Source organism: Cupressus sempervirens, chromosome 5 (genome assembly GCF_028749045.1).
Source record: "Cupressus sempervirens isolate cs-2001-9-10 chromosome 5, ASM2874904v1, whole genome shotgun sequence".
NCBI lineage: Eukaryota > Viridiplantae > Streptophyta > Pinopsida > Cupressales > Cupressaceae > Cupressus > Cupressus sempervirens.
The window spans coordinates 906,618,836-906,641,380 of record NC_143122.1 but is presented as its reverse complement, the minus strand read 5'-3'; positions in this window follow the sequence as shown (position 1 = coordinate 906,641,380).

Sequence of the window (22,545 nt, the reverse complement as noted above, 5' to 3'; positions counted from 1 at the left end):
TTTTGAGTGGTGACTTAGATCTTGGGTCTTAGGACTCTCAAAGCTCCATCTTGTTATAGTTTTTGTCATTGTCTTTCTGGCACTTTTCTGATGGAGCCAATCTGAGTTCGGATGTGAAGCTATGGCTTTTGGAGTTGCTGATTGATGTTCCGAGTACCTTTTCGAGTAGAGGCCAATTCAATCATGAAATATCATATTTATGGCCATTGGAGAAGTTTAAATCCTCATGTTATTCATAATGAAAGAGTTATCTTGTCTTCATAATCTACTAGGTACTTGTTGGGGTTCGTGATTGGGTTTTTTCTTTCCTATTGCACTGAACCGCCCTTGTGAGGTGTAGTGTGGTTTGTGAGCATTTCTTGCTCAAGGATGATGTTGCCTTGTCTTTTGGGAGTGACTCAGTTCTTTGATGAGTCTAGATTCTCCTTTCTAGATGTTTTCTTTGGCGCATCTCCATATTTTTTCTCTCTAGAGAGAGTAGGCTAGTGTTGTTATGCCACTAGCTCAATTAGTGTTTTCTGTTGGGTATGTTGATGGTTAGTGGAATTGTGAGTTCCCTAATGCATCTTGGGTTGATTTTGTGTAGAGGTTGAGAGTTTCTCCCTCTCAGTCCTAATACTCAATAGTATCCTTCTCCCTAAGCTTATATCTTCATGTGGATTGTCTTAGTCAAGTTTTCTCTTTAACTGTTGACTTGAGGCTAGAGATTGAGTTTAGCGGTAGATTGGGTTGTGTTACCCTTGTTCCCAGTGGTAGTTGAGCTTTTGTACCTTGGAGAGGTGTTGTTCTCCTATGCTTGGTGGTGAGTAGTCTTTTGGAGTGTGTCCTTTTGTTTGTAAAATGTCATCCTCTTTATTCTAAGGTCGAGTTTGCATGGATTCCAGAATGATCATGTGTGACATGATAGTATTCTTGGGAATTTTGGGATGGTTATTTCCCATGATTCCAACTTTTTTTGGAAGCGCTTAGTGTTTTGACCTAGTTTTGTGGTCATGTGGTTGGTGCATGTTGTGGTTGCGCACCGATTGACAAGGTAGAGTGGCTTGTTCCTTACCTTGTATTGTTGATTTTATGGATAGATGCTTTTTCCTAGTGCATAGAAGGTTCCTTGTTGGAGGGCCTTGTGTCTGTGTGATACCCATTCTCTTGTGGTTAACCTATTTGGGGGTGAACGTGTTGGTTTGACAATGTTGGAGTGAATTGGGTTTGACTTGTAGAGAGTTTCTTGAGTCATTCCTATTGCTCGCTTTTGATTTTGGTTCTCATGTGTTTTGGTTTCTATTCTTGGATTGCAGGCTTCCAGGAGTAAGCCTAGTCTTTGGGGGGGATGATGTAGTGCCTCTCCCATTTGACTTTTGTAAGTCATCCTGATGGATGCAACCTTGCTAATCTTTTGTTGTGATAGATCATGATTGTGACCCTGAGTGGTCTACACCATTGAGGTGTTTGGATTTATGTTTATGTATCAGTTGCTTTGATTATGCGTTTGACTGATCTATGAGATTATGATGTGATTTATGGTTCACTGAGGTTTGTGCCAGTGGTTACTAGGATCGATGTCGTATCATGAGGTTGTTTCGTGATTACCTTGAGATGTGTGCAGAGATTGCACTATGTTTTATTACCATGCTACACTGGACTAGGTTCCTATAGTAGTGGTTAGTCATGTTTATGACTATGTTTACTTATGCATTTTAAGTGCCTTTTTAATATTGAATAATCTATCATTATTAAATGCATTAATGATTAGAAATGGATTGTTCATGTGAGATTATTTGGTTATGTGATGCAGACATTTACCTTGCTACATTTTGATTAGAGAGATATTTGTTACTCATGTTATGTTTACATTTGAGAGGACCTAAGGGTCAAGTGTTATACTTTGATTTCAGTATCATAGATATTAGACTCCTATGCTGTTTAGTTAATCATATTGCATGATGATGCTATTTTGAGATGACAGTGTGTTTTATGATGTTATCTAGTTATCTGGTATTTGGACATACCTCTGTTTATGTTAGGTGATGGATTTAATGCTATAGTTATTTACTTCATTCTTGCATTGTTATGCTTTATGCGAATGTGAGTGATGTAAATAGATTATTTTAATATAATTAAATAATGGTTAAATTAGGTGATTTAATGCATTTAGTGCTTCGATTATGTTATTATATGCAATTGCACTTGATCATGTTGTTTAGTGTGCAGGATTTATATCCCTCACAGTGGCACATGGAGTTAGTGATTCAGCCATTCATATTTTACCAATGTCATCCTTATATGGTCGATGTATCCTTAATTAAATGTTTGATTTAAACCTTTCGGTGATTATTAAATCCGAACTCATTTGCATCATGTGATTAGACTAGTAAGTGTGTCTATGCATTTTAGAGGTTCGCATTGTTGTGAAAGTTATTAAGGAGATTTATGTGTTTTTGGGTTTTCAAGCTTTTGAATTGATTTATTTTAATTTCTAGCAGCTTTTCCATAGATGAATTCCTATTTATAGGAATAGCCTATTTTCGTTTGGGTGGATTCAGGATTTAACTAGGTTGGCTGGTTAATTGCCCTAATCGATTATTCACTTGAAAAGTGAATAAATATCCAAAAATGAATTTAATTCCTCAGTTCTCACTTTCAAATTGGAAAGTTGGAGAGTAAAACCCAAAATCCTCTTTATTAGAATTTAGTTTTTTGTTCATTGTGGGAGCTACAGGCGTGGGATCGTCACGAGGTTGGGCTCATTGGATCTAGCTCGGGGAAACCTTGGATTGACACAATTTTCAGCTACTTCTGTGATATATTTATTTTATAGTTTAGATTCCCGTTTTTCCTTTTTGGCTTTGAGGTAGGGCTTTCTCGTTTTATTATTTTTGCTCCATTTCTGCTTTTTTTTTGGTAAACGTTTGTTTGGAGGTTGAGAACTAGTGTTCCCCTTCATTTTTGTATGCTAGTTCTACCTGGTTGGGCAGGTACGAACATTTCCTTATTTTTCGAGATGAGGGTTTGGGATTTTGCACCATTATGCTGGCCATTTTTTCATACGGTGTTCGATTCCATTTATTTTTGGATTTTTGTGGTTTTTGTGCCCAAAGGTCAAATGGGTTTTAATTTTGAAAGTTTTTCACAATTTGGGGTTTTTACCTTATTTTCCATGCCGCCCTATTTTCTTGGGTTTTTTTGGTACAATATGGGTCGTGGACCTTGATGATCCATTTGGATATTAGTCAGACCACTATTGCACTTTTATGTTGCATTGGAATGCATGTTTCATCCGTACTCCTGACGTTGTGTTCGGTTGAGTGATTTTATACCCGGTGTTATTGTGTCTTTTAGACCTTTTCTTTTGTTTCATGAACGCTAGGATTCGTGTAGAATCCATACTCTCAAATTGAGGTCAGTTGAGTAAGTTCATGATGTTTGGTCTTGTTGCATCATTAGGATTCGTGTAGAATCCATATTCTCGGATTGAGGCCGGTTGAGTGATTTTATGATGTATGGTTTTATTGGCTTTGGGATTCATGTAGAATCCATCCTTTTGAGTTACTTTCCATTGGGTGTTTCGTTTTACATTATGTTCTCATTCCTGTCCTTGTGTTATGATCTTTGTGATGGTGGTGCTCCACACATGAGTATGTGCATGTACATTTGTCAGAGGACTTGTGAGTCTCAACCTTCCATGTCTTTTTTGGAATTTATGATCATTGGGGTTGGGATGGGAGTATGCATGTCCATAGGCACTTATCGTAGGATGAGCATGGGTAGGGTAGGGTAGCATATGGAGGGGGCTTCTATCTCACAGCTCGGCGTTTATGGCGCTAGAGGTTGATAGAGGATATGAAGTTTTAAATAAGTGATAATTAAAGAAAATGTGTGTATGGTAATAAAACTTAAGATAATAAAATGTGTGAGCACCCGATTAAGTTCGAGGACACAATGTGTGAGAACCCATTTAAGTTTGAGGACACACGATCTAAGCTTGAGCTTTTCGATGCCAAGCGACTCTCCATGATATCAGCCCCTACTTAGTAGCCTTTTGAGTGTCTGACCAGTACCTGTACTCCTTGGATTGTCTTTGGTTCTTGGTTGCAGCCATCATACTGTCTGGCGTGAGTGTTAGCCTTGGATGTTGTGCTTTATGTGTGTTTGTGGTTGGATCTTTATCTCCATCAGCATGGTGGGTGTGGACCTATGGGTGCCACATGGTTGGGAGGCGTAGCTACCTTCACCACTACTAGGGATCGGTGTACAGAGATGATGTTTTGTCCTAGTGCAACCATTGTTGGATGTTTTCACTTGGTACTTCGGGTTCCAGAGTATGCTTTCTTGTGATTTATGCTTTCATTGGAATGCTTGGATATCATGTTTAGATGATGTTAGTTTATTTGACGCATTCCATTATCATGATGTTTAGCATATGATGAGATGATGTTATTTGATTTATTAGTATATCTATTGCTTATTGTTGTTTAGCATGTAATAGGAGATGTTATCTACTTGTAGGATTATCTGATGCTTTACTACTAGCATGTTAGATTTCCTGATGCTGATATTGTTGCATGTTTTAGTAGTGATGTCCCTATTATGACAGTACTGACGATTTGGTCGATGGCTTGGGATGTTATGCGCAGGGGATGGCTAGAATTTACGATGGTCTTATGATGCTATTGACGGTTGGGAGGAACTGCATACTTAGTTTGTTTGTTTAGTTCATTACGATGTTGCTTTTGTTCTCTTCGATGTTTATTTTAGCATGTTCTTTGCTATTGTAGTTTAGATGGATTGAAGTTCTTTGTTCTGTGTTGTTCTTTCACTTGAGTCTTCATGCCTTGAGATGTGGTTCTGGTACTCCCTGGTGTGGAGGTTCTTTGGTCTATTCTTTGCCTTTCTGAGTTCTGGAAGTTTCTTTGTTTTCTATGGATGACATTTGTTTAGCATGGTGCGACACTTTAAAAAATATCGCATGCCCATGAAAACTATGTCATATGACATTGTAAAGTATCACATGCCTTCTTGAGAAATGTCATAGGACACTGGAAGAGTGTCGTATGCCTTCTTGAGAAATTTCGTATGATGCTGAAAATTGTCGCATGCCTTCTTGAGAAATGTCATACGACACTGGAAGAGTGTCGCACGCCTTAAGGAGAAGTGTCGCCCTCCCTTAGTAAAAAGTGTCGCACGGTTTTTGTGAAAAACCTGCACGTGCCATCAGCGAGCACTTTTATTTGTAATCCTATCTTTTTGAGAGTTTTTTTGGATACCCTTTTGGGTGTTATTCAACCCTATGTTGTTGCATTTTGTATTCTAGTGGTTTTTGTTCTATGCAGTTTTCATGTTTTTGTTTTAGTCTCTTGGGGTTTAAAATATATCGTTCAAGTATAAGTTGACGTATATTTAATTCTTTATACTTAAGATATATTTTAATTTATGCAATGAATCTTTTGAGATAGGTTTCAAACCTCTCGGAGATAAGTTATGGATTCTAGGAAATTTCAGGGCTTCAGAAATCCAGACTTAGCCAATTTTCAAGGCTTTAGGATTTCAGGCTTAGCCAAATTTTGGGATTCTGCATTTTACCCCAGCTTGGTGTTTTGTTAATGAGTGGTCATTTGTTGAGCCCTCATCTTTTTGTGGTGGTTGTTGGCTTTTGTTCATGTGTGTTAGTTGGTAGCAGCATTCAGAGATCTGTTGGTTGTCGAGATTGTGGTGATGTCTTCTATTGTGATCGTTGTGATCCCTGTATGATGTTATGTGCATTCATACTTGTAAAAAAAATAAAAAATCTTGGCTTGATTTGAATCCTTGTTTCCAAGGATCTTCGAGCAGGGCATTACATTTTCAGATTCTTCTAATTTTACATTGAGTTCTAACGTGACTTTTGGAACCTTTTGTTTTGGTGGTGGATGCCAATTGGCATATTATAGAATGTATTCCTAACCCTAATTGAATTGGGGTCTATTTAAGAACATCTTTTGCATTGTAGAGGCAGTTCTTAGTGGAGTTAGAGAGAAGGCACTGTGTGGAGGATTTCTTTCTCCAGAATCATAATATTGTAAGCCCATAGGGTATTTTTCATTGATAATAATATTTCTCTTTTCCTATGTGTTCATTTTGATCTTTGGTTGTGTCTCCATCATTATTGTTATAAGTCCTAGTGACTCTCAAATCATCTCATGGATTCTCTCTTTTTATCTTCTTATTATTTTATTTTTAACTCATGTAAAGGCTCATGCACCCATTAATTGATATAAACAAGGGTGGAGACCTACATAGCAACATTTAGAGAGATAGTTTGTATGTAATTAGATTTATTTTATTATTATTTTAACATGGGTTTGCATTAGAATAGATCTCACTCCTGACACAAAAGGAGGAGGTAATTTATTTTAAATACATAGATGTAATATGTACTCCTAACCAATAATTTGATGCAATAATATATGCTATTAGTTCTCTCATTTTGAGTGTAGTTAATCCTATTAGAGTGTGTTATTATTCTTGTGAGTGCATTTGTTGGATTCAATTGTCTAATTTTTTGTTGTCTTTGATGTTACACAAATGTCATATCAATTATCAAATAGTGTCTACCAAGCTCAGTTGGTCAACAAAGCAATTTTCTATATCTACCAAGCATTCCTAAAAATTACTTTGCATAGACAATGTCTATCGAGCTAAATCCGGTGTCAAAGAAATTGTGGCAGGAGGTAGTGTTAACCGAGATCACATGGTTAACGAAGGAAATTTGGTCAAAAATTAGTGCTTACCAAGTTCACTCAATCTCCAAAAGATTTTGTAGGAATCATTGTGTTAACTGAGCATGTGTTGGTTAACATAGGAAATATTTTCAGGAATAGTGTTTACCAAACAAGGTCAGCTAATGAAGGATTTTGTTAATTTGAGAATTAAAGTTTAATTGTTTCAAGTATTGATTCCAGCTAAATGAGGTAATATTTATTGGTAATTATAAGTTGTAAATGAGATGACTTAATAATTTGAAAGGTATATATGAAAGGTCAAGTTAAATTCTAAATGTATGAGTGAGTATGCAAGTGTATTGATTGTTTGAAGAGGAAAATGTGAGAAAACTTTGAAGGATGGTCAAATATCCTTAAGGAGTAGAAAAGTTTCATTTGATCAGGAAGGATCTTGTGTGAAGCAGAATAGAGATCTATAATCAGCAATTTAGTTGCATCTCATTCAGGTCATTTCATTATTACTTTCTTATCATTGTAGCAATGATTCCAAAATCTCTTAGCAGAGTTGGTTTAAAAACCATTTGTAAATCCTCTAACAAGGTGACAATTCTATTGAATTGTTCTAAATACCTCTTGCAAGGCCACTCCTAACAAGGTTATTAAATCCTCTAACAAGGTCACACCTAATAGTGTTTTTTGTAACCTTAACTAGGTTGGCTCCTAACAAGGGTCACTTCGGAAGAGTGAAAATTAGTAGCTAGTTACTTGGTGGTTTCTTCCATATTGGGTTTCCACATTAAATCTAGTGTCTCATGTGTTCTTTTTATTTCTTTTATACTGGCATGTTAATCACTGTGAATGTTTAAGATATGTTAAAGTTAACATACACTGCATTTATCAAGTTACAACATTTTAAGTATGTTTACCGAGTGACAGTAGTAACTAATTTTATCAGATATCTAAGGGATCTATGGATTTGTTTTTTTGGTTAGTGATTCACCTCCCACCCCCCTCCTTAGTTATTCTATATATATTTCCAACAATTGGTATTAGAGCTTTTAGTGCTTGCAAGAAGGGTTTCAAGGACCTAAGCTAAAGATCAAGATGTCTTACAAGAGAGAAACTCCAAGGCTTACCAAAGATAACTTTTCAACTTGGCAAGGACTGATGAGACTTCATCTAGCTTCCATTGAAGATACATGATTGAAATACCTTGATGAAGAATATACAACTCCTTCTGGTACATTATCTATTAATGACATTGCTGAGAAAAAGACTCATAACACCATGATGATAGACATTGCATCTGCTCTAAGCTATGAATAATTTGATGATATTAAGGACTACAAAACTACCTTTGAAATGTGGAACAAGCTAAAGGATATCTATGGAGGTGATGACAATGTCAGGAGAGCCAAAGTGCAAGCCTAAGAGGACAATCTGATTAGATGAGAATGAGTGAGGATGAAAACATTGCCAAATATGTTGAAAGGATCAAAGCAAGTGTTAGTGCAATCAAAGCTTCTGGAGGAGATATCAATGAAGAAACAATTATAAGTAAAGTTCTTAGAACATTGCTTCCCATTTATGCAATTAGAGTATCTAAAATCCAAGAAAGAAGATGTGAGGAAAATCATAAGATAACTTTGGATGCCATAGTAGGAAGATTGACAATCATTGAGCTAGATAACTATGCCAATTATATTCTAGCTTCCAAGAATATTGAATCTACATTTGAGGCCAAGCTTTCACTTAAAGAAAAAGGCAAGAAAATAAAGGACTCCCAGTCAAAAAGTGAAGAAGAATTAGAGAAAAATTTTGACAGTGATATTGAAGTTGTTGAAGCTCTACTTGCAAGGAAATATTCTAGAGGCAAAGAAAAATACAAAGGTAAAGTTCCCCTAATCTATTTTTCATGTGAGGAAATTGGTCATATTGCAGCCATGTTCCCAAACAAGAAAAAACAAGAATGAGAAGAAAGGTCACAAGTGCAATGGCAAGAAAGATTTCAAATCATTCAAAGACAAAGGTAGGAAAACATATTTTATGGCCAAGGACTCTAAGGATTCTGATAATAGTGAAGATGAAATTGTTTACATTGTTATGAAAGATGAATCTGATGATGAAGAAGATAAGATGACACTTATCTCTCATATGAGAAAAAATGATACATGGATCATAGATAGTGGATGTTCACATCATATAACTAGTGAAAAAAAAGTTTGAACACTTTGAAGACTATAATGGTGGTAGTGTAAGGTTTGGAAATAATGAACCATGTTGCATAAAAGGAAGAGGTCAAATCTCATTAACCAAAGAACTTGTATGTGATAATACCTATCGGGTTAAGGGATTAAAACATAATATATTGAGTGTTGCATAGCTAATCAATATTGGATACAAGGTGGAATTCATACATGGAAAGGTAATACTGTTGGATGACAAAGGAAAGTTTATTGGATCAGGAAAACAAACAAAAGGTAACTTGTTTTAATTGGTTCTTGGTGAGTGCTCATGTTTTATTGCTCAAGTTGAAGAAAGTTGGTTATGGCACAAAAAGTTATGTCATGTAAATTTTGATAACATGGTGAGAATAAAAAAATTTAAGAAAGTAAGAGGCATTCTTAGTTTGAATAAACTTGATGTTGGTCTATGCAAGAATTGTCAGATTGGTAAGATGGGAAAGACTAGCTTTAAAAGTAAAAACTAGCAGTCTGAAGATATTTTGGAGATTGTGCATATTGATTTATGTGGACCTATTAGAATTGAGAGCTATACTGGAGAAAAGTTCTTCATTCTTTTTGTTGATGAGTACTCTAGAATGATGATTATTATGTATCTAAGAGAGAAGTCAAAAGCATTTGAGAAATTCAAATGGTATTTGTCTAGAGAAGAGAAGGAAATAGGGAAAAGATTGAAATGCTTAAAATCAAATAGAGGTGGTGAAGTCATCTCTAATGAATTCAATAACTTTTACATTGAAAGAGGAATCAAAAGATAGGTATTAGCTCCTAGAACTCATGAGCAGAATGGAATAGCTGAAAGGAGGAATAGATCTGTCATAGATTGTGCAAGGACTCTAATGATTGAAAAGAACATTGCTATCAAATACTGGAAGGAAGCTATCAGCATTGTATTTCATACCTTAAACTAAGTATAGTTTAAGGACTCATTCAAAACCCCCTATGAGTTATGGTATGGCTATAAACCCAATGTAGGTTACCTGAAAGTATTTGGAAGTAAATGTTACATCTTGAAATAATCTAGAAAAGGAAAATTTGATGTGAAAGGTGATGTAGGTATATTTTTGGGATATTCTTTCAAGAGTAAGACATATAGATGTTTGAATTTGTCTACTCACAAAATCATAGAAAGTGCACATGTGAAAGTTAATGAGTTTTTAGAAAGGAACAAAGAAGAAAGAATAAAGGAACTAGAAGATTATAGAAGATTTATTTTTATTGAACCTGATACATTGCTAGACACATCTGTTAATTAGGAGACTTCTCCTGAGTCTTCCTCAGTCACTGAGTTGTAAAAAGTTCAAACTAAGTCACAAGAACTCAAGTCACATTCTGATACTACTGAGCCAATGCCTACCGAGTCTGAGTAGCCAAAATATGAAGTTGAAATTTAAGAGGATGACAATGCAATTCATTGAAGAGGAAAGGAACCTATATTGGCCAAGTATGTTAGAAGACATCATGAACCAGATCAGATTATTGAAGACAAATCAAAAAGTACTATGACAATAAGTAAGCTAAAAGGTACTTGTTTACTTGCTAATTTTGAACTTAGAAATGTCAAAAATGCATTGGAAAATGAAAGTTGGATTGAGGCTATGAATGAAGAGATAGAGAAAATAAAGAAGAAGAAAAATGGACTCTTGTACTTAAGCCTAAAGATAAAAATGTGATTGGAACAAAATGAGTATTTAGGAATAAGTTGAATGGAGATGGTAAGGTATCAAGAAATAAAGCTAGATTGGTATGTAAAGGTTACTCTCAAGAAAAAGGAATTGATTATGATGAGACTTTTGCTCCTATCACAATATTGGAAGGTGTCAAGACCTTACTTGCATATGCTACATATAAAGGATTTAATGTATATCAAATGGATATTAAATATGCATTTCTCAATGGTATTCTTGATGAAGAAGTCTACATTGAAAAACCTAAAGGTTTTGTTGATCTGGAAAAAATGGACATGGTCTACAAATTACACAAAGCATTATATGGTCTGGAACAAGCTCGTAGAGCATGGTATGAGAGATTTCATAACTACCTTATTTAGATTGGTTTCTAGAGAACTAATGATAACAGTAGCTTGTATATCAAGGAAGTTTATATGAGCAATGTTAGTATGCTAATAGAAACCAAATTTAAATAAAGCTTCTACAAACTAAACAAAATTCATAAACTTCAAGATAGACTAAGATGAGCTCTCAATTGAGAATATGAGCCATTAATGGGCTTTCTCAATGAGAAGCTCTCTTGTTGAGTAGCTTTGTCTAAATAGATAGGATGTATGCTCAAGCTTATGCTTCAAAAAGGGCTTCAAATGGAGTTGGAATTTGGGTGTGAGTGTATGGTTTTGATGTAAAATGGCTTCTTAAAATGGCATTATGACTTTACTTCATGGATTGTGTTATTTGTCAAAGGGGAAGGATCCAATTTATAGGCAAGAGGCTTGAGGGATTGAGGGCTAAAATGCAAGGATAAGAAAAAGCTCATGGAGGGCTCAGATTGCATGAGAGGAGAGCACATGGATTGTGCTTCCTTACAACCAATCAGGGAGTGACACATGTCACAAGGTGAGAGGATGGAGAAAAGGGGAAGGATGAGTCAACAAAGGAGGCTCAAGGGATAAAATCTTCATAAAGACCCTCATAATGGCTTGTAATAGCAATAAAAGGTCTTGTAAGAGTCATTTATGGCCTAGTGGGCTTCATAAAGTTTTATGGTTGGGATATTTTGAAGGAGATGAGAGGAATTTTGACTTGGGGTTGATTAGGAAGGTTTTAAGCTTGCTTAGGATTGTGCAAATGATTAGAGGATGGATTAGGATGGTTTAGGATTAGCTTAGGGATAGGCAAGTGGATGGCATTTAATGAGGGTGGGTGAAGGAGGAGATATTTGTTAACTTTGGCTTGGGTTAGGAAGTTTTAACTCATGTTTAGGGAATGTGACAAGGTTAGGAGGGGATTAGGATTAGTTTTAAAGACATCTTCTAAAAGATTCTAGACTTTGGACGAGGATAAAGATTTTCTAGAATAGTCTAGAATTTCCTAAGATGAGGATGAAGACTTTCTAGAAGAGTCTAGAACTTCTTAGGATGAGGATAAATTAGATTTTTAGGAAATGAATAAAGTTTTATTTATTTCAAGGGTTTGGGTTGAGGAGATATTTATTAAAACTTTTTTAATAAACATGAGGATTAATATTTAATCTTAATTAAATATTTTGAGTTGGGATTAGGGGTAGGAAATGATGGGATTAGCCTTTAATCAAAATTAAAGAAGGGTTAGAAGATTTTGGAAGAGGTTAGTGGTCTTAAGGAAATTGGCTAAGTTTTGGGCAAAAAATAATTTTTTTATTTATTTTGGTTTTTTTGATCAATTTATTAATTAAATAATTAATAAATAAGGAAATAATGTTTAAATAAAATTTAAACATTTTTGGGAGGGATTCCTCAATTAAATATGTTTAATTAAGATAAAGGGATTTAATGGCATAAAAATAAATAAATTAATTAAATAAATAATTAATTAATAAATGATGATGTCATCAGGACTTTTTCAGAAAATAAAAATAATTTATTTTCTAAAGGTTTTTTGGTGTCTACAGGAAGGACTAGATAACAATATTTTTTTGACAGAAATATTTGTGGATGATACTTTGTTTATAGGGAATGATGATCTATGCAAAGAATTTTTAGAGAAAATGAACATAGAATTTGAAATGTCTATGTTTGGTGAGATTAATTTCTTTTTTGGTCTTTAGATTTAGTAGAGCAAGAATGGTATCTACATCACTCAATCTAAGTATATCAAGGAGATACTCAAGAAGTTCGGTATGGAAGATTCAAAACTAGTAGAAACCCCATGTGTACTAGACTAAAGGTTACCAAAGATGATGACTCAAAAGAGGTAGATTAGACCTTATATAGATCAATTATTGAAAAATTACAATATGTAGTTCATATAAGGCCTAATATTGCTCTTGCAATTGGTATAGTGGCAAGATTCTTAGCAAAAATTAGAGAAAATCACATGATGGCAATCAAAAGGATCTTGAGATACTTGAAAGGCACTAAAGATTATGGATAGTGGTATAAACTTGGAGGAAATTTGGACTTAAAATTGTTTAATGATGCTGATTAGACAGGAAACATTGATGATAAAAAGAGTAAAAGTGGTGGAAGGTTGGTGGCTTGGACAAGTAAAAAGAAAAATTGCACATCCCAATCTATAGCAGAAGAAAAATATGTTGCAGCAAAAGTGAACTATTCTAATATTGTTTGGTTTAAATAGTTGTTGGAAGGAATAAAGGTTGAGATCAAAGAACCAATTGTTATGTTTTGTGATAATACAAGTGTAATTAACATATCAAAGAATCCAGTGATGCATTCCAAAACCAAGCACATTGTAATAAAGTACCACTCTGTCAAAGAATTGGTGCAAGATAAGGAAATCATATTAGAATATGTACATACAAAAGAACATATTGTAGACATATTCACCAAGCCATTACCTAAGGATGCATTCTTGTATCTAAGAGGTAAGTTAGGGGTCATTCCCGTATCTAAAGCTCAGTAAAATAAAGTTTTAGTGATGCATCAACAGGTACCAAGTTGAAGATCTATCAGTTGGTGCAACATAGTCAAAAGAATATTACATATGAATCAACACTTAAGGTACATTGATACTCATTTTGTATGTGTTGTCTTTGGCATGTGTTGTCAAAGAGGGAGAGTTTACTATAATATCTTTCTAAAATTTGTTTGAGGGAGAGTTTATTATTTGGAGAAGCTATGTATTTCCTTCATAGAGGGAGATTACTACATTAGAGAAGTTTATGGCATAAAATCTAAGAGGGAGAAAATTTTCTATCTTGTTTTCAATTTTCATTGTGCTATGACATGTTGTGTTGCCATCAATGCCAAAGAGGGAGATTGTTGGATACCATTGTCAAATTGTGTGTTGTCTTTGATGTTACACAAATGTCATATCAATTATTAGATAATGTCTATCGAGCTTAGTTAGTTAGCAAACAAATTTTTCATGTCTACCGAGCATTCTTAAAAATTACTCTGCATAGATAGTGTCTGCCGTGCTCACTTAGGCATCAAAGAAATTGTGGTAGAAAGTAGTGTTAACTGAGCTCACATGGTTAACGAAGGAAATTTGGTTAGAAGTTAGTGCTTACCAAGTTAATTCAGTCTCCAAAGGATTTTGCAAGAATTGCTATGTTAACTAAGCATCTGTTGGTTAATACATGAAATCTTTTTAAGAACGATGTTTACTGAGTAGGGTTGGCTAATGAAGGATTTTGTTAATTTGAGAATTAAAGTTTAATTGTTTCAAGTATTCATTCCCGTCGATTGAGGTAATGATTATTGGTAATTGTGAGTTGTAAATGAGCCGACTTGATAATTTGAAAGGTATATATGAAAGGTCAAGTTGATAATTCTTAATGTATGAGTGAGTATGCAAGTGTATTGATTGTTTGAAGAGGAAAGTGTGAGAAAAATTTGAAGGATGGTCAGATATCCTTAAGGAGCAAAAAATTTTCATTTGATTAGGAAGGATCTTGTGTGAAGCAGAACAAAGATCTGTAATCAGCAATTCAGTTGCATCTCATTCAGGTCATGTGATTGTTACTTTCTTACCATTGTAGTAGTGATTCCAAAATCTCTTAGTAGAGTTGGTTTAATAGCCATTTGTAAATCCTCTAACAAGGTGACAGTTCTATTGAATTTTTCTAAAGACCTCTTGCAAGGACACTCCTAATAGGGTGATTAAATCCTCTAACAAGGTCACACCTAATAGTGTGTTTTGTAACCTTTAACCAAGTTGGCTCCTAATAGGGCTCACTTTAGAAGAGTGAAAATCAGTAGCTAGTTACTTGGTGGTTTTTCCCATATTGGATTTCATGTTAAATTTGGTGTCTCGTGTGTTCTTGTTATTTACTTTATGCTTGCATGTTAATCACTATGAATTTTTAAGATTAGTTATAGTTAACATACACTGCATTTACTAAGTTACAACATTTTAAGTGTGTTTATCGAGTGACAATAGTAACTAGTTTTATCAGACATCTAAGGGATCTGTGGATTTGTTTTGTAGTAATTGATTCACAACTCCCCCCTCCCCCTTAGTTACTCCATCTATATTTCCAACAACATTTTCATGAATAATAATGGAGGTAATGGTTTTATTGCATTGTTATAATTGTGTAATGTTTTAATTTTGGTGTTTTCCTTATGTTAATGAGTTCTAGTATTGTTATAAACTAGAGAAAGGATCATTATTGTTCTTACATAACATTTTGTCTTGTCTAAATGCACTTTCCATGACCTTGTGATAAGATAAAATGTGAAACATGTTTCAATTTTATTGGAGTTCCCATTGCCAATTGCATCAATGGAGTTGAGGAAACATTGCTCCTAATTTCATTGATTTTGTACTAGATCTTTTTCATAATTTAATTCAATGACATGTTGTTACTTTGGCTTTGTCCATTAGGAATTTCCCTTTTAGTAACTTGCCTCAAATCTCTTGTTAATCTATCTTCATCATTTTCTTTTTATAAAACTTGGTTAAAGTAGAAATTCACAAGGTTGTATTGGTTAGGAATTGCACTCATCATAAAATAGAAAATAGAAAATAGAAAAATATATTTCTTTGGTTTTGTGGTTATGTTTCAGAAAATTTTTGTAGAATTGGTAGATACCAGTAAAGGCATCCTTGTGAACCCTCACATTTATCTTCAATTGAGTTACCGAACAAGTTGAAAAATAACCATCTAGAAGCTTGGAGTTGGTCATTGATTACGTTTTCAAGAGAGAGATTCAAAATAATTTACATCATTAGCATCATGCAAAATAATTACTCAATAAGTTGCAACATATAAATCCTCAACCATGGCAACCACAAGTAAATCCATATTAGCAACATGTAAATCCATGTCCATATTCACATTAGTAGCAATATGTAGTTCCTCATCAACACAAGTGAAACTCTCATCATCAATGATCTCATCATCCACAATATAATTATCTACAATTTCTATGTCAAATTAATCCACTTGCTCATAAAATTGAGAAGATACCTCATCATCTTTAGAGAAGTCATCATGTACTTCAAAAATCCATCTTTTTTTCTTGAAAAATTTGTATAAATAACTAGACAACTCTCTTTCTGATTGGTAAATGCCAACTCAAATAAGACTACCTCATGTATTCATTCATCTTATTTAATTTATCTAAAAATTGGTACAACTTTGAAATCAAGTTCCTCTCAACTTGCAAATATATCACATTGAAAATATGATTACAAGATTCTAGTGGCCTCATACTTAATGATCTTCTTTATATCTTTGTAACATGCATGAATTTGGAAATATGCTCACTCAAGAAAAACTCCATCTTCTCACATCAAGGTTTCATAAACAAAACATTCCATTTACAAGATGTCCTCTACAATTATGATCCAGAACCATGATCTTTCTATTAGAACTAGATAATACTGAGGCGGGGGGGAGGGGTGTGGGGGGTGAATCAATATTCTACAAACTTTTCCCCACAATTGAATATTGCTATTTACTTTATAACATGTATATGAAATTAAACCAATAATTTTGAATAGAAAATAAATCCATACACAAAGCAAACTCATAACACCATTTTTTTTTAACTAGGCAAACCCTTTCCAAGGGAAAACCCCAGTGGGGATGGTACCCAAAAAATGATCCACTAAAAAAAAGAATCATGTTAAGAATATTAACCCTATTAGGAGTTTTTAATACAAATACAGATGTATGCAAGAAGAGCCCATTGCCCAAACATGCAATAATACAATGTAGTGCCTTTATACAAAAGAGATAGATACAAAAGCCTCTTTATTATTGATTTTTGTACATCACATTTCTCTAATCTTACATCAAAATTCACATTACAAAGCCTTCACATAAGTTTGCATATCACATACATAGTTCACAAAACTACACCATATTTCACAAATTACAATCTTCCTTTATATCTTACATTTTAACAAAACTCTAACCTGTCAGCCTTTAGGCTTTCACATACTTAGAATAATACAAAAAAAAATCTTTCCCTCATAGGGTTAACATCTAGGATGTGTTAGACTGGGGTTGCCATTGCACCAAAAGATCGATCTTTCAATGCCCAATACAACCACTCAACTTATAGTACACAAGAGGCAGTTAAGCCCTTGTCATGAGTCCCAAGGGGAGTGTTGAATAAATTTCCAACATTCTTCCCCTCAACATTACACAAGGGTTTTAGGGTTTGAACCTATGACCAAGCTCTGATACCACTTATAGAGTAGGGTTTTTGTTGCACCAAAAGACCAATCTTTCAATGCCCAATACAACCACTGAACTTATAGTACATAAGAGGTGGTTAAGCCCTTGTTACAAATCCTGAGGGGAACATTGAATAAATTTCCAACATGATGTCATCCCTAATTAGATAAGTAATTATTTCATATCCAAAACAATTCTTTAACCTTTAATTTACCTTTTTACTGATGTACTATGTTCTGCTCTATTCACTTCCTTTACTAATAAAAGTAATATATCTAATGTCATATTGTACATACCATACTGCATACTTAGCCACATTATCAGGACACTCTGTACTACTTGTCCTTAACTGTACACATGCCAAATATCTCTATAGACTGGGCATTACCAAAAATTGTTCATGTGTTACTAGTTCAATTGTCCAACACCAAAATAATTTTCTATACCTAACTATGAGATCTTTATCTATACATTATGCCTTCTCATCCTAAGATATATGTTTCCATTAATGAAAACTCCAACTTCTCAAACTTAGCCATATTTCCAACAATCTCCCCCTTTGGCATTGATGGAAAAATTGGCTAAGCCCCAAAATGTTGTTAAAAAACTTTCTTCAAAACTAGCCTTCAAAATTTACAAAATTTCAAATTTCAAAATTTGTGGATCATGCAATTATAACTATCCATTCCTTATAGCTACTTATACTATATAATACTACTCCCCTTTGTATATTATTATTACTCTCCCTTGTGTTACTTGCATTATATTGTATACAATTTTCATGTACTCTTCTCTCCCTTTGACATCAATGACAAAGGTGTCAAAACTTATATACATATCAAAATTTTGGTTCATTACCTCTTCTCTTGATTGTTAAATGAGAGATACAGTCTGCAAAACTTATTTTTAAACAATTCAAGTTCTTCTTCCATGTATCTTTCACTCCCTCTAATATGTTGAGGAGAGCGCATAACCTATAAGACACAATTGCAATTTCTTTCAAGTCTGAATAGATGAACTTATCAAAGGATGTCTTTTCTACTAGACATTCCTCTACCTTATGCTTAATTGTGCTTAATTTCACTAATAGGTGTTCTCTCAGAAGTGAGAACCTTTTAGTAATCCTTTTTTTCTATTCTAACGGGTTTATTTCAATAGAAGTCTTGCTGACGTATTTTTTAATTGCTTCAATTTTAACACTAGGTTGGTTGAGTTGATTCGTCAATACCTTGACTTCATCATGCTTTTTATTTAGCTCCTCATCAATGCCCTTGGTGAAATTTAAGGACATGACACATTTGGCATATAATTCCTTTCCTTTAGTTTTTCATCTTCTTAACTCCTTGATGCAAGCATCAAGAGTTCCCATGTCATTTTTGATGTTTTGACATACAATATCAAACATTTGAGCATCTTGCTTCACTTACACCTAATATGTTGCTATGTTTAACAAGTTTGTGAATTCAACATACAATTCTTGAATCACAGCCTTGACAATATCCTCTGGATTAGGATATGATGATCTTACTATTAGCATGCTTTGTAACTTTTTAGTTATATCCATAAGGGTTTTATGTTAACTCTTCACTTTTTTTTCTTGTTGATTATCTTGTTAAGAGATGATATTGATCCTATCTAATCATTATCATCTAAACCTTTTAGTGTTGCAAGGGTTAGAGATGTGCTAGGTGTACTTTCCTTGTTATTATCTTCCTCTTTCTTCTTCTTTTCTTCTTCTTCCTTTTTCTTTTCTTTATACTCTTTCTTCTTTTGTTCCTCTACTTCTTTCAACTTTCTCTCTTCTTCTTCATTCTTCTTCTTTTGTTCTTCCTCCTTCCCAATTTCTTCATTTACTTCCTAAAATTTTCCTCATATTATCAGTATGGTTCTCTTCTTGTTTCTTAGATATGGCTCTAGACTTTGCATTAGACTAGCCATGTGCTCATCATTATCAATTTGGCAAAATTTGTTGAGTTGATTTTGTGTGATATATTTATCTTCTTCAAAAAATCTCTTTCTCTTATTTGTAGCATCTCATAGAGGTCTTTTAGAATATAATCCTTTACATCCTCAAATTTTTTACTATATATGTCTATGTGTCTAATAACAACACTCTCTAATTGGAGCTTATCATTACTAGTATGCAAATGATAAAACTTGTTCAATTGTACAAAACTTTCATCATTTATGATTGCATTTTTTAAATTACCTTTTCTATTTTAGTCTTCCAAGCCTTCCTTCATGTTTATACACTTTTGGTTCCTTCTTAGTAGACTTGTGAGGCTCCATTTGACCTTAAGTCTTCTTGCTTAGCAGGCTTGGCATGATTTCCTTCTATCTCTTTCCTAGTCTTATAGCCATTAGCATTCCTCCTCTTTTTCCTTGATGAATTAGGTGATTCTTGATTCACCTCTACATGTTTGATTCACCTTATCTTCACCTCAAAAACCTCTACCTTTGGCTACTTGGTGAGTGGAATGGTAGGTTTGATAGGTGCCTACTACTATGAAACTATTTCATAGGGGGCACTAGGTACTATAGATGGAGGTATAGCTACTATCACTTCATTAGTTGGTCCTATTGATGCCAAGGATGGAGTGTACATAATCTCTTGCTAACTATTCTTCTACATTCTAGTGAGATTTTTCCTCACTACACTTGCTTACTCAACTATCATTCTATCTTGCTGCCAAGATATCTTCATGACTGCTCCTACCTTATTCTTGGCATATTTCTCCAATTGAGTTTGACTAATTGATTTTATCAACTCCTTGTATGTTCCAAATCTATCAAACTCTTCATCTTTGCTCACTTCAAGGATAGTTTGGGAATATCCTTCTATTTCTACTTCTATTATTTCATATCCCAAGGGTTCAACATACATCATCCTTGGCTCAACTACTTCTATGTATGTGAAGTATGTGCCTACCATGAAGCTTATATCCTCCTTGTACTTTTTTGACATAGAGGATGGGATTCTAATTATTTCCCTCATCTTTGTCTAATAGGTTTTCTTATCAAATTTGCACTATCATTCATTTTCTCAATAATGTGTCTGTTAAATACTTATAAAATATTTACCATTCTGTATCTGTCACTACTCACTATTGTAGATGTCTATATGGATGGAAATCTTTCAATTAAATGGAAGAACATATATATGATTAAAGACAAGAATTTGAACTAACTATTCTTTACTTTCTTAATTTTCTCTAGGTTCTCTACTACTTGTGCTCTCAAGATTTCACACAAATTGATTTTATCCTTTTCAACACAAATCTTATAGGTTTCTTTGCCATCTACCATGTCATCCTCTCAAGAACTATAACACATTCTTGTAGTAATGATTCCACTTAATAATCTGATATCATGTTGCTTAATCTTTCTTATGAAATTTCATTTGACATTATAATCTGATTTGGTTCTATCCATGACTAACTTCTTGACATTCTTCTCATTGAATGGTATGCTACCTTGATTACATAGTCTAGTGACCTCATGAATTAGGTTAGCAAAAATTTCTATCATATTTTCTCATAACTAGAACTTCTCATCACATGAATTCTACTCAAGATTATCCTTGTCCATTCTACATTATCAAACTCATAGTAGAAAAGAAACTTGACTAGGTCATTGTCCTTCAAATACTCAAATCCTTGTTTATAGCTCATATCTTGATTGTAGATTTTATCATATTCCTTAAATAAGTGATCCTAACCTACACTCTCAAACTTACTTCTAAAATAGATACTAACATCCTCTAAATGCATGACATTTTTTGGCATTCTTGACATCACAAAATTAGGGTCATCACTAGCATTATCGATAGGGTTAACCTTCAATTTGGGTCTTGCTTCATCTTCCACATTACAAATCAAATATTTATCCATCTTTTAAACTAAATTCTTAACCAAAATCTTATATTTAGAAGAGAAGTGTCTTGATGAAATGCATAACTAGGGTCTTCCATTCTTTGCACTTGAAAACTCTGTAAATCTCCATCAATTTGTTGTAAAATTTCATTTGGTTTCTCCTTAACTCTTAACATGACTAAATGATATCCACGATCATACTCACACAACTTATATCTTTCTCCAACAATCTCTGCTTTAAATGTACAACTAGTCAGTCTTTAAAAAATACTCTCTATTAACCAGTAAACTTATTTTCCTTTCTATTGCCACATATGATATCCAAATAAATTGTGCTCTTAACCATAGCTTTCTTATGATTTTTTGTTCCTTGTCCCAACTATGTAACCTCTGATTCAATCTTTATCTTCTATTCTAACATTTTGATACTTTGTCTTCAATGAAAAAAAGCACTTAATTCAAATAAGATGTGTCACACACAACGGATGATTTTAAAATCTCATTAGGTGTGTATGCATTCTTTTAACACTCAAGTTTCAAACTTTGAAAATCAACCTCATAGAAAGAATACCTAAATTGTCCTAGTTTTTGGTTGTTTTTAATTGCTAATTATGGTTTTGTAGACTATGACTTGTGAAGAAGACAATGTTCCAAAGTTATGTTGAACTTGAACTCGAACCTCAAAGTTTAGGTTCAAGTTAAAATTTCAAAATTGGGCTCACAAATTCTAAGAGTCAACATTTAAAATCCAATGTTTAATGATCAAATGTTTTGAATGTGGAAGAAGTGGATTAGGCTTGAGATATAAATTCACTAATTCAAAAGCATGCAGATTCAGAGGTTCAATCGCCCAAAAGGATGAAACAAGTTTAGGTTCAAGGTTCAATTCAAATCTCAGCATGTAGTTTAGTTTCACAATGTTCATGATTTAGAAATACAAGTATAGGCATAATGACTCAAGGCCCAAAGTGTAGGATTCTAGGTTAAGTCCATAGTTACTCATAGTGTCAATGAAGTTTTTTTCCCTAAGGATTCAGATTGTACAAAATATAAATTCCCTAGGTTCAAAACCAAAATTTAAACCTCACAAGTTATATTCCATGGGTCAATTTCTCTTTTATCTTCTTGTCCATGAGGGCAACGATTAGTGCCCTGATATCGATGATGAAATAACAAAACTTCCCTATGGTGTTTAAGAGTCATGTTGATATCTTTATTTAATACACCAAACCCATTATTGCAATAAATATCCTTAATATAGAATTCAAGGATCATTTCTCAAACTCTTATCTTTATATATGTGAGGTTAGCATCCTTTATGTTCATTCTAAAAAATGAAAGTCCATTAAAACATAGAGACACATGGATGGCCACTACACCACATTTACTTAATAAAAAAAGTGTCACATGTACAATATTAAAAATTGA